This window comes from Palaemon carinicauda, chromosome 19, assembly GCF_036898095.1.
Source record: "Palaemon carinicauda isolate YSFRI2023 chromosome 19, ASM3689809v2, whole genome shotgun sequence".
Classification (NCBI taxonomy): domain Eukaryota; kingdom Metazoa; phylum Arthropoda; class Malacostraca; order Decapoda; family Palaemonidae; genus Palaemon; species Palaemon carinicauda.
The window spans coordinates 119,856,370-119,869,288 of NC_090743.1; the positions used below are offsets into that span (position 1 = coordinate 119,856,370).

At 46.6% G+C, this 12,919-nt stretch overlaps 1 long non-coding RNA gene across 1 annotated transcript in view; it reads right to left on the reverse strand.

Annotated features, from left to right (window-relative positions):
• The window catches only part of LOC137658366 (uncharacterized), a 34,465-nt gene extending 21,773 nt beyond the window's left edge, over positions 1-12,692 (reverse strand). The window contains exon 1 of the long non-coding RNA XR_011047323.1: positions 12,611-12,692. This is a non-coding gene — a long non-coding RNA (uncharacterized lncRNA). The remainder of the gene's footprint in view (positions 1-12,610) is intronic.
• Positions 12,693-12,919: the final 227 nt, after the last annotated feature.

The window sequence follows — 12,919 nt, forward strand, 5'->3', positions numbered from 1 at the left end:
ACCGTTATTGCTGGAGAAGAGGCCTCACGGGAAGAGGTATATCTCCCACGGCACCAACCACCTTAGACTCTTCACTTTGCCTGGGAGACCCCTGTGGATGACTATCGCAGATGACGCGACCTCCGTACCGCGACTGTAGCGGGTTGTCTCTTCTAGAGGAGGAAGCGTAGTGTCTCCAGGCATGAAGCCGAAGCGACGCCCCGGTTCGGGAGAGATGTCGCAGTGTGGTTGCTTGAGTAGTCTGCGCTGTGGGAGAAGCTCTCCCGGGAGTTCCGTCAGGGGAAGCAGAGGGTCCAGAAACCGTTCTGCGCATAGTCCCAGTGGAGCTCTCCCATTGAAAGGTTGACAGACAACCTGGTTTTGTTGAGACCCATTGTCCGCAGACAAAAAGGAGGGAAGACGCAGGCGTCGAAGTTGTCCCACCATCACCGGAATGCATCTTGCCAGAGTCTCGGGGTCTGAGACTGGGGGGAAAACTAGCGGAAGCTTGAGGTTCCAAGCTGTCGCGATCAGGTCCCCCAGACCAGCACTTGCTGGTTACCCAAGGTCAAAGACCCCTAGGTACACTCTCTCTATGAGGCTCTGCTCGGATAGTCTGAGAGAAACATTCCCCTGCCTGGAATGAGAGAGCCGATGGTGGAATTGAGAGAATCTCAATCATCCCGGTATCTCTACTGCAAGATGTGAAGGTGTGAAAATGCGTCCCCTGCTGGTTAGCATGAAGTCGACACGCAACGGGGCGACTTGGCAGGAGCGGTAGGATCTGAAGAGGGGCCAGACTAAGGCCCTTAAGCCTGCCTGAATGATGGAGAGGTATCCTTCAGGTCTTGACCATAGGCCTGGACCGGAACATGCCCCCCCCCCCTTTCCTTTGACGAGTCCGAGAACCGCATCAAGAATGTGGGGAAAGGACGAGAATATCCACTACCATCAAGAGGCTTCATAGGTCAACACCCATTGCAGGTTTAATAGTTCCGCTGGTCCCATAGGGCCAGGGAGTCCGGTTAAACATTGCCTGAAGCCACCGGAACTTGGATCGCCCCACATGGAACTTATCCTGAGGCGACCGTTCGGACTATAAACGGGTCAATGAGGAAAGAAGAACTAGGAAACGTTCCAAGGTAGGGCTGAAAACTCTGCTTGACTGAGAACAGGTACTGCGACTCTCCTCAGTCTTGCCACAGTCAACCGAAAGGAAGGCTCGGAGGATGTGGTAACAGAATCTGGCGTCCCCAGGTGGTCACCCATCCAAGTACCGACGTTGCTTAACCTCGCTGGACGGACGAGAAGCGGGGTTTCCAACGTGGTAAGGCGGTTGACTCAATATCATGGCCAGATACTCCAGATGTTGAGGCAGAGGAAGAGAAGGCTCCAAGCAAAATACCATGAGCCCACACTCATGGTCAGCATTCGGAAGCTTTTCCCGGCGCTGAAGAAGGTCGAAACCCGAGCCTACCGGAGTTGACCAGCCCTCCAAACAGCAGAGGAGGCGGAAGTCTGCACCTGAGCGGCCAAGAGGAAGGCAGGGAGAGTTCTCTGGGGAAACAAACCTGCTATGCCACGGCGGGATAGCCACACTGCATCATAAGCAGGAATACTTGCAGTTTAGGCTGAATTCGACGAGCACCCTGGAAGATGGATGGAATGGAAACTGAAAGTACCCGTCCTTCCGATCCAGGGTTAAAGGAGTCCTGTCGCCTCGTTACCAGTCTGATCGATTCTGCTGGTCTACGCTGGCCGAAGTTTGTTCGACAAACTTGATCAGGGCTGAGAGGTCGACTATGGACATCCCCTCTCAGATCCTTCCTTACAAGAAAGGATCGACTGAGGGGGCCGGGGGTGAAGCCGTCGATGATCCTAAGGAAGACCTTCGCCTAAGGTATGGATCATTCTGCCCAACCGGGCAACTCTGCTGATGCTATGGCATAGAGGTTCAGAGACACTGAATTCGCTGACAGAGACGGCAGGCGCGATATCCTTGGCTACTCACAGAGATTGTGCGGGAATGGGCATCGGGAAGCTGTCATTCGGATGAGTAACCTTAAGCATCCTCCCAGCGAAAAAACCTGCAATCCTAGAGTTCGTGAACTCCTTTTAGGACTATGCCCCCCAGGGGGAGTCTCCCGTGCCATCTGTTCCTGACAGGAGGAAACTGCAATTGGACACCTTGTCCCAGTTGTCGTAGCCGATAACTTAGGCCGACGTGGTTGAAAGAAAAGGGAGCTGGAGCCCTGCAGAGTCTGGAAGAAAGCGCCTTGGAGGAGTGAAACCGGAAGTCGATTTACTCCGCACAGCAGATGTTTAAGTCTCTGTCCTTGGGCAAAGACAAAACTCTTCTCAAGGATGGAAGGGTGTCTGAGGTCGTTGACCTCCACAGATGAGACACCCGAAGGAAGCCTTCAGTCAGTGCGTCCAGATGGTACAACATCGAGCTTGTCCGCAAGTAGATACTTAACGACGAAAGGCCAAGGTGCCTGAGCTCGAGAGGAGGAAAGTACCCTTGATCTTCCTGTAGCTTCCTTGAACCAAACCTCGGGCCGTAACCGAGGAGGGAAAGAACCTGGTAAGCTCCCAGAGGAAGAGGTAAGCAGTCACCCCTTGTCCGATGGAGAAAACTTCAACGGAAAGCCCCCCCCGCCAAAAATCCTTCCAGGGCGGGAGAAGGAGAGAGTACTCGTGCAGGAGAGGGGACCCTCGAGACCGACCTCTTGGGAACCAACTTCGCCCTGGGGGAAGTCACCACGAAGTCCACTCCTCTCTTTCTCTTCAGCGTAGGAGAGACAGCCGCTGGTTTGTTACCCTGGCCGGTGAGTGCCAGCGGATCAAACCATGTCTGCTGCTCCAAGGACACAGAGTCCGAAATCCTCGCTAAGGTGAAAGGGATCGGGCGATCCTTTGGAGAGGACACGACGGTTCCTGCCTGAAAAGAAGGTGGGAAGAATGCTGTACTGACCTGTCTTCGTCCTGCACTACCAACCTGTGCTTGGATGGAGGTGATCCCGAGTGCCGCCTAGGAGCACGCGTCCCTGCTGCTACCACCGGCTGTGGAATTCGCCGCGAACTATGGTCGCGCGAGGGCGAATGGTCGCGCGGGCGCGCAGGCGAGCGGTCGCGAGGGCGCGCAGGCGAGCGATCGCGCGGGCGCGCAGGCGAGCGATCGCGCGGGCGCGCAGGCGAGCGATCGCGCGGGCGCGCAGGCGAGCGATCGCGCGGGCGCGCAGGCGAATGGGCGTGACGGCGAGGGATCGTGCTGCCGCGTAGGTGAAGAAGATCGCTGGCGGTAAGCGATGGCGAGCAGCACGTGAATGATCGCGTGATAGGGTGCGATGGTGATCAGCATCTGCAAGAGGGCGAGCGTTCAGGGTTGTGCGATGAGGAGCAGCATGCGTAAGCGGGCAATCGTGCAGGGTTGTGCGATGGCGAGCAGCATGCGCAGGTGAATGATCGCGTGAAAGGGTGCGATGGTGATCAGCATCTGCAGGAGGGCGATCGTTCAGGGTGGTGCGATGAGGAGCAGCATGCGTAGGCGGGCAATCGTTCAGGGTTGTGCGATGGCGAGCAGCATGCGCAGGTGAATGATCGCGTGAAAGGGTGCGATGGTGATCAGCATCCGCAAGAGGGCGATCGTTCAGGGTTGTGCGATGAGGAGCAGCATGCGTAAGCGGGCAATCGTTCAGGGTTGTGCGATGGCGAGCAGCATGCGCAGGTGAATGATCGCGTGAAAGGGTGCGATGGTGATCAGCATCTGCAGGAGGGCGATCGTTCAGGGTGGTGCGATGAGGAGCAGCATGCGTAAGCGGGCAATCGTTCAGGGTTGTGCGATGGCGAGCAGCATGCGCAGGTAAATGATCGCGTGAAAGGGTGCGATGGTGATCAGCATCCGCATGAGGGCAATCGTTCAGGATTGTGCGATGAGGAGCAGCATGCGTAGTTGAGGGTCGCGCGATGGCGATCAGCATCCGCAGTTGAGGGTCGCGCGATGGCGATCAGCATCCGCAGTTGAGGGTCGCGCGATGGCGATCAGCATCCGCAGTTGAGGGTCGCGCGATGGCGATCAGCATCCGCAGTTGAGGGTCGCGCGATGGCGATCAGCATCCGCAGTTGAGCTAGTAGCTGGCGAACCATGTTCCTTCAGAAGTGTTGGAGAACGTTGGCGTGCCAGCTGTAACACACGTGGGCGATCCGGAGATCGCTGGCGAGCTGATGATCGCTGACGAGCTGACGATCGCTGGCGAGCTGACGATCGCTGACGAGCTGATGATCGCTGACGAGCTGATGATCGCTGACGAGCTGATGATCGCTGACGAGCTGATGATCGCTGACGAGCAGAAGGCTACGCGTGGAAGCCTGCGCAAAGAAGAAGAGTCCTTGACCCCGACCTGAACCGAAGTTCTAGATCGCGAGGGCGAAAGTGGGCGCACAGGGCACGTAACAGGAACCGCAGGGAAGATCATCTTGAAAGCGCTGACGAACAGGAGAGCGCTGACGAACAGAAGGGCGCACAGGGAAACCCTGACACGCAAGGGAAGAACCCCCGTGGGGGCAACCCTTTGCCCCGAAGGGATCGTTGTCCGCCGGGAGACTGATGTCCGTCGGAAGACCGCTGTCCGTCGGGAAGACCGTTGTCCGTCGGGAAGACCGTTGCCCGTCGGAAGACGAGATTAGACTGCTGTCCATCTGCACCAAGACGGAAGATCGAGAAAAAGAAGTTGTAGGCTGCAAACGGAGATTCAAAAAGGCGCCTCAAGCACCCTTATAGGGAGATGAGAGGCCCTTACGACGAGGCGGACGGAGGGCCTTACGGCGAGGGAGGCCAACAGCAACAGCAACAGAAGAAACCTCCGAAGAGGAGTCTCTATGAGTGTACTCTCTCGCGAACGAAAGAGAAACACTTCGTGGAAGAGACTGGTCAGCCAGTGACCAAAAAGGGGCAATCCTCCGAAGAGGAGCTCCTGCAGTTGCCCAGCCCCTTGAGCGAAACTGCAGGTGCGACCGCTCAGCACCAAGAGCATAGTCGCACGAAAAAAAGGCAAGAGAAGAACCCCCCAAAAGAGGAAAAGCTCAAGCCTGGACAGGAAAAAACTTCCCTCGGAAGGAAAGTTATCCGCCCAAGGAGGCAAGCCTCCTGACTGTTCTAAAATGAACTGGAGAGCTGTCCGTCGACACGGGAGTACTACCAGTAGAAGGAGACACGCCCCTGACGACAATACAAGGGGGGAGGCAGCAACAGCCGAATCCCCAGGACTCAACCAGACAGCTCACACCGTTGCTATATTACAGAAACGAACTAGATCGGTAACTGTAAAAAAATAAAACAAATAAAATTAGTACACATTCATTCCCCCGGGAAGGCTCCGAAGAGGAATCCCGAGGAAAAGGAACAAGAATTACACAACAGGCACGTGCCCTCACAACCACTTACACTCGCGGAAGGAGAGCTGTAACCAAAACAGAATTATAACAATTATAATTATGTAACTATGTAATTATGTAATTTAAAAATGAATGAACACTAAAGAAAAAAACGAAAACCCCGAAAGGAATCGTTCTACAAGCTGAAAAATTAACAACTACAATTAGATTCATAAACTAATTGAGACAAAATGTACGGCGTAGCAACCCCACCCACACGGGAAGGAAGCTACAAGGGCGTAGTAAAACATAGTAAAAGGGTGAACGACCTCAAGAGAGAGAGAGAGAGAAAGACCGAAGTCAAACTCGATCGCAACCCATAAAATTAGGCCGTGGTGGCCTAACTGCCGAGGCCTCCACGTAGATATCGTACACTACACACACACATCTGAAAAGGAAACTTACTTATTTCTATACTCAAATATATATACAAACATGAAAACATGTTTACATATATATTGAGTAAAAGAAAAGTAAGCGATTAAGTAAAGACAAAACAGACAATGGCTGCCAAGCGAGGACCAAGACAGAGACGTCTGTCACAGTCCGAGCCAAAAGTGAAAGAGTATTCACCTGTGTGTGAGGGGGAGGAGGGGTAGCTAGCTACCACTCCCCTACCCCCCCGCTAACTAGCGCGGGGGTAATACACCCTCGTTAAATTCTAATGGCTCGCCATTTCAGCTACGCTAAAAGTAATAACCCTTTGTAAATAGCGTGGTTTGTATTTCGGTTACGGAACAAACCTATTTTTACCATATCTTTGCAAATGTTAGAGCAATCGTGAAGAACGTGTTGCCTGTACTCGTATTTTAAGGGTGAAAGAACATCATAAGACCAGTCGTTTTTTCATCACAAGTGTCATTTGCACATTAAGAAGAAAAAAAAATTAAGATATAGATGCTTCTGGAAATCATCTAAATGTTCCCTGTCATCACAAGCTTCAATTGTCATCGCTTTCATCGCTGTCGAAGTCAAATGAATCTGTTTCTTCGTCTTCGCAATTATCTTCTGCTTCCTCCTGATCATCAATAGTTTCAAGGAGATCAACTAGTGAGGTAGGTAGTACTGGACCACATGACCACAATGGTTCCAGCATGCCTTCTTCTGTCTTTATCCATCCCTGGCCCTCGTCGTAGGGGTTTGGCTTTTCACAAATGGGTTCGTTAGCTCGTTTGTACAAACAAACCCGGTGGTTCACACGCTGGACATGGGGCTTCAATGCTGAAAGACATGGAGGGAGGCGAGCAAAGTCCACCTTAGATTTCAATGTTAATTTTTCATTTTCTCCTACCATCTTTCGAAGCATCTTAGATCGGACGGCATCCACAGACAAATCACGACTTTGGCTGTACATCAAGCAAGTGAATTGTTCTAACTGGTTCAACATTAGGCCATTTATGCTCCAGTCATTCCCAAGTTCTCTGAACACCTTGTGGAATCTCGGGTTCTTCTCAAGCTTTTTTAGTGGACCGACCTTCCCTTTTCCTTTGAAAGCACTGGTACAATCCTCCCCAGTGAAGACATAGAAGCCAAGAAGGGTAGCACAGTAGTCCTCCCCTAATGATTGTGCAAGCTCAGATACATTGATGAGCTGACGTTGCTTTCCTGATCCTGTATCAAGGTACACAGTCAGTTTGATAGCATGGGCATGGTAGAGTAGAATCACGAAGATATCCGTGTCAGGGGTTCTAACCACAGCATTCTTGTAACCAAGAGCAGCAGCATGATGTAGGTACAACACCACTCTCGTATCTGTCTCTTCCTGGTTACTGTATATAGTGGGCATCTCAAGCACCTCGACCTGAAACAAAAAAGGTCATTGAGCATATTTTGGATTAACATGTAAATGAATGTAGTCATCCTAAAAATAAAGGTGCAATTTCACATACCTTGCCTTCTTTGGAAACGAACTGATGAGCTCTCCCCTCGACAATCAGTACTGCCATCTCGGTTCTCTCCAGTCTAGATGCCGCCTGTTGGCCACTCCATACCTGCAGCATGAGTTGACAGAGCTGCTTCTTGTTGTCGTCATTTGCAAGGAACACCTTGAAGTCGTATGGCTTTCTTGTTGCTGGTCCGGCAAGAATGATCCTCTCTGAGCTGCCACGTCGAAGTCTTTCCTGAGCTTTGATGGATCCCGGAAAATAGCTGTCAGTTGAGAACAAGAAATGTTTTTTTGGCAATCATCTGGTCAAGTATCTGAAGGCAGATCTCCCCACAGGTCGGGGGCAAGTTAGAAAGGACATGGAGAAGTGCCATTCCATCCTGGATGAATAGGGCATCCTTTGGATAAGGCAGCTCATCTTGGTTGAACTCTTCCATCAGGTAGTGCAGAATGGTGGCTTTGTTGGTCTTCGCAAAGAGGTCTACATTTTTCACACGTCTATGAAGCCGAAACATGCCCATTTTTTCAGCTCTCGATTCAATTTGTTCCCATGCATTTTCCTTGTTTCTCCAAGATGAGAAATGGACAGGTCGTACAGTTTTTCGATCAGCACCTTTGATCTCTACTTTCTCACAAAAAATGCACTCCTCTGAAAAGACAGGTCCAGTTGAATGTCTACGAGGTGAATGCAATAGCGAGGTGGATGCCTGTGGTTCCTCAGTTGTCTTATTTTCTATAAGATGCAGATTGCCAGAGAACCGCTGATAACATTGTCGGTGATACCCATTATTTTCAAGGTCCTCGGGGACAGTCTCAGGAATCTGGTCGCATACAGACTGCATACGATAGGGAGATGCATGTGGCTGACAGAGCCGCAGGTCCCGGATTTCATGAAGGTGCTTTAGTTTATCAAATGCAGTTCCTTTGATTCTACTGAGTGGGGTAAAAGGCCCATGATCAGAGATGGATAACACATGAAGCATGCATACAGGTGCAGGTGAAGCAGGCTTTTTGCTCAGGCTGGTGCGTTCAGTGCTGGCAGATTCAGCATTCCTTCGCTTTGGCATGATGGCGAACTTATACCAAAACTATTACTCTGAAATGAGAAGTATAGGCCTATAACCAACATGATGAAGTGTTTTGAAATATTACTACCAATGACACTAAGTCATGCAAGTAATTGCATTAATTGTCTTATCAAATAGAGCTTGAGAGATTATATAAACACCTTTTACCTATCTGACTATAAGCAGACTAAATTATGATAAACCTAGAAAAGATAAACCTAGAATGATTCATAAATTGCTGAAAAACACACTGCTTCATCCAATATAAATGACACGGATTCAATGAATCACATCCTCTCCTATTCAGTAAAGTGTTGCCACCTATGATGAAATGATAAAAAATATTTCACTGCTTAATAAACACTAATTGGTAAGTACCCTCAGAATCTCTCATTACCTGACTATATCTCATTATAATAAAACAAATAAGCAAAAGGCACATTCAAATATAGTCTAATAATAAACATCAACCCATAAAACAAGGGTACAGACAACACGTTCTTCACGATTGCTATAACATTTGCAAAGATATGGTAAAAATAGGTTTTTCAGTAATGGCGGCACTAATTTGCATATCTTACATGTCAGGAACACATGTGGTCACTATGAGACTGGTCTTATATTGATGCTAGACCCTCAAAACCTGGGTCTAGACACCTTATTTTTGCAGTTATCTGTTGCATTGGCGGAGTTATAGCGATTTTAGTATTTTCATGTAATGGCGGCTTAATTTGCATAAAATAGGCACGTGGGACAATATTTCAAATTTTTAACATAGCAAACTGTTTTCTACACATTTTTCCCCATAGGAAGACATCAATTAGAAATTGATTTCCGGGGGGTGCACGCAGACCCCCTCTACCAACTAGACTACATCCTTCCTCACCTGATAATAGTTAACATTTCACAGACTAATGCATTACTGCACCCCCCCTTTTTTTTTAAATAGATATTTGGGAGTTTTATTCATTTCTAACCATAATTGAGACAAATCACTCATTCATGAGTCTTTATAATTCCCATACACTGTAACAACAATTATTGGTGATACTGGTGGGAAAACACTTCACATGTGACTGCAGAAATACCACAGATCAGAAATACATAATAAGACACAAGATAATCTGCTGTAAATATACAAGATTTGTGTCATTGGCGTGAAATTATTGTTTCATAATTATCTATGGTTCACGTCAATTTTCTCAAATAGTTTCTGCTCAACTGTAGCTACCTTTGCTTGCAAATAATCGTTATCCTACTGCTCCTCTGTTTTGGCAAGCAATACATTGCTGAGCTACACATGCCAATCATGTGGGGGTAAATATATGATACTTTAACTACTAGCGAAACTAAAATTTGCTATAAGAAATGGACGAGTGCTGGCTAACTTGGTATTTTTCTCTATATGTTTAATAGGGGCTGGGGAATAATAACTAATGTATCGGTCTATTAAAATGTGAAGTCTATCTCTTGCTCTAAGCCAACTGTTTACATCTGGGAGAATGATGTAGAGTTACTACGGTAACAGCGCCTGCGTTGCTTGCATTCGCTTTGGCCAGTTTTTCTGTTTTTTTATATGACGCAATTATTACCTAGCTTTTTTAAACAATTAGGAGTTTCCAAATACTTAATGCACAAGTTCCCGAATGTTGTTCTACAACAGCCATTTTTTCCCCACCCTTCCCTTCAGTTTGAGTTAAGCAACCATCACATAAGGACGTCTCCTGGATGGAACTTAAGGGAAGTAGCGTCTATTTTGAAATTTAGCGTAATTTAATCTATGTCGGCGATTAATTAGGATGGAAACGCTCTCCATTCAGTGAATAGCTATTGTTATTCATGTGAAAAAAAAACAAATAAACCCGAAGCAATGAGCAATGGGGATTGTGAGTGCAACTCAACATTACCACTTACCAGTACATACAGAGCTTGCAGTTTATCTTTTTCCGTGAGCGAAGCGAGCACACGGCAAAGAAAAAACCATTAGAAGTACGTGAAGTAAATCATAGATAATTATAATTTAATTTTCAGCCACTTGCATGAACCATATATTACCTTTGAAACAATTTAAAATATACTGTGTATGATATTCACAAACTTTGTCCATAAATTTCCAAATTAACACCGATTACTTATTGATTTTTGTTCTGCTGTATCTCGCTTCGTTTGCAGATTAACAATATTTCACTATTCCTATGTCTTGGCACGCAGAAAGTTTATAATTGATCATCTAATTCAATTAGTTTTTGCTCTGCCGTAGTTCGCTTCACTCGGGATTTAACATTGGAAACAACCCTGCCAGGTGATCTGAGGGGGGGGGTGCCAATAGGTCTAATTGCTGAGTCACCAGCAGCCATTGCCTGGCCCTTCCTGGTCCTAGCTTGAATAGAATGGGGGCTTGGGTGTTAATCATATGTATATATAGTCAGTCTTCAAGACATTGTCCTGTCAATTGCCTATGTCATTCATGAGTGGCCTTTAAACTTTTACATCTGGAGGATAAGGGTCCGAAGTGCTACTGTCCTCAGCGGGCATCATGTCCTCAGTGGGTCCTACCCGCTGAGGCTAAACATGTTAAATAGAGAAAATGCCCCCACCAGGCTATGTTGAGTTAGTGAATGGGGTCTCCCCTGCCATGTCCCTTTCAGGCAATGGAGCCATGTCCCTTTCAGGCAATGGAGCCATGTCCCTTTCAGGCAATGGAGCCATGTCCCTTTCAGGCAATGGAGCCATGTCCCTTTCAGGCAATGGAGCCATGTCCCTTTCAGGCAATGGAGCCATGTCCCTTTCAGGCAATGGAGCCATGTCCCTTTCAGGCAATGGAGCCATTTGTCAGACATGATACTTGGTAATAACCTGATAACTTCACTCACGAATGTATGCCAAACGATAACATTAGCAACGTTACCAATGATACACAGTGTTACCAACGATGACTCAGATTGTTAAGGTAATATTACCGGTTACACAATATATAAATAGTACAAAAAGGGTACAGAACCTAACAAACCCACCTCACCTAACCTAGTAGTTGACCGGTCACAGACCTCAGGTATTTACTGAGAACGGTAAAATTAGCCTCGATACGAATGATACACAGCGTTCCCAACGGTACGGTGACATTACTAGTGATAGTAATGCTAGGTATTTCCATACGTATTTTAAATAATTTTTCAATATAAGTTTTACATACATAAAGTAAAAAAAGGGTACAGAACCTAACAAACCCACCTAACCAAACCTAGGAGTTCCCAGGTCACAAAACTCACGTATGTACTGGGAATGTTAAAATAAGCAACATTACCAATGATACACAGTGTTAACAACGTTACAAAGGCATTGCTAATCGTAGCAATGCTGCAGTAATATTATCATGTATATTTTAATGAATTGTTCCATACTCACTTTACACAATATATATAAAAAGGTAAAAAAGGGGTGTTGGTCACCCCTGCATATTCCCTATATAACATGTTTAGCCTCAGTGGGTAGGTGCCCACTGGGGACACAACCCGCTGAGGACAGTAGCACTTTGGGTACTGTTGATCTGAAGTGCAGAACACGTCTTGCTATGCGTGATAGCCCCATGGGGTAATATACCAGCATTATTTCATTAATCTAATCAATCTCTTAGTTTAATTATACAAACTTAACAAAGTGATGAGTTGAATCTTCCGGCTACAGCCCCTGTTCGAACAATGACTTGGCTTCCAATACCCGTTATCAGGAACCAATACGGTATCAACTTCAAGTATTCGAACTGATTGTTGTTGTTGCGGTTGAAATGAAGGTGAAAACCGGTTGAATCACGTTGTTTACTACAGGAAAACATATATTTTCTGTTAAAATGTTTAAATATAAGTTTTCTGTTCTATATGAGAATCTGTAATACAGTAAAACTTTACCTTAAACCAAATAACCGAGGTATTACTAAGGAGGCCTACGTTGGATTTGAAATAGTAGATCTGTTCAATTATGGAAGTTCCAATGTCCTAACTAATATTGCACGGTTCTTTAACGAAACCTTGCATTGTCCTATAATGAAACCGATTAAAGTACCAAATATTTACCAAAGACTTGTAATATGGCAGAGTCGGTATCCCTTGCAATGTTAACAACTTACATTCCTGTTTGTGCAATTTAGATACCCTGTGGAGTTTTTAAAGTTCTTGAAACTAGCTATATGTATCACCACAATTTAAAAATTAAATTCCAATGATAAATTTATAAATTAAAAGGAAAATACCTGCAAATATCCAGCTATAAAAAGTGGCCAACATTCTCGAGGAGGAAACCGGAGTCCGGACGCCATTCCATTGATAAGGTAGGCTTCATGGCATAGTTCGCAATGAGATTTTGTTCATAAAATATTTCTAAACATTTATTCATGTAAAACAACCACATTATTCTCTAAATTATGAATTTAAATACTAAAATAAATGAACTAAATTATGTTTTAATTTTAATATCATAGTATCATAACAAATAAGAAATTATTTTCGCTGACAACACTTCCGTGACACCAAAGCTCCCGAGTAAAGTATACTTATGACTT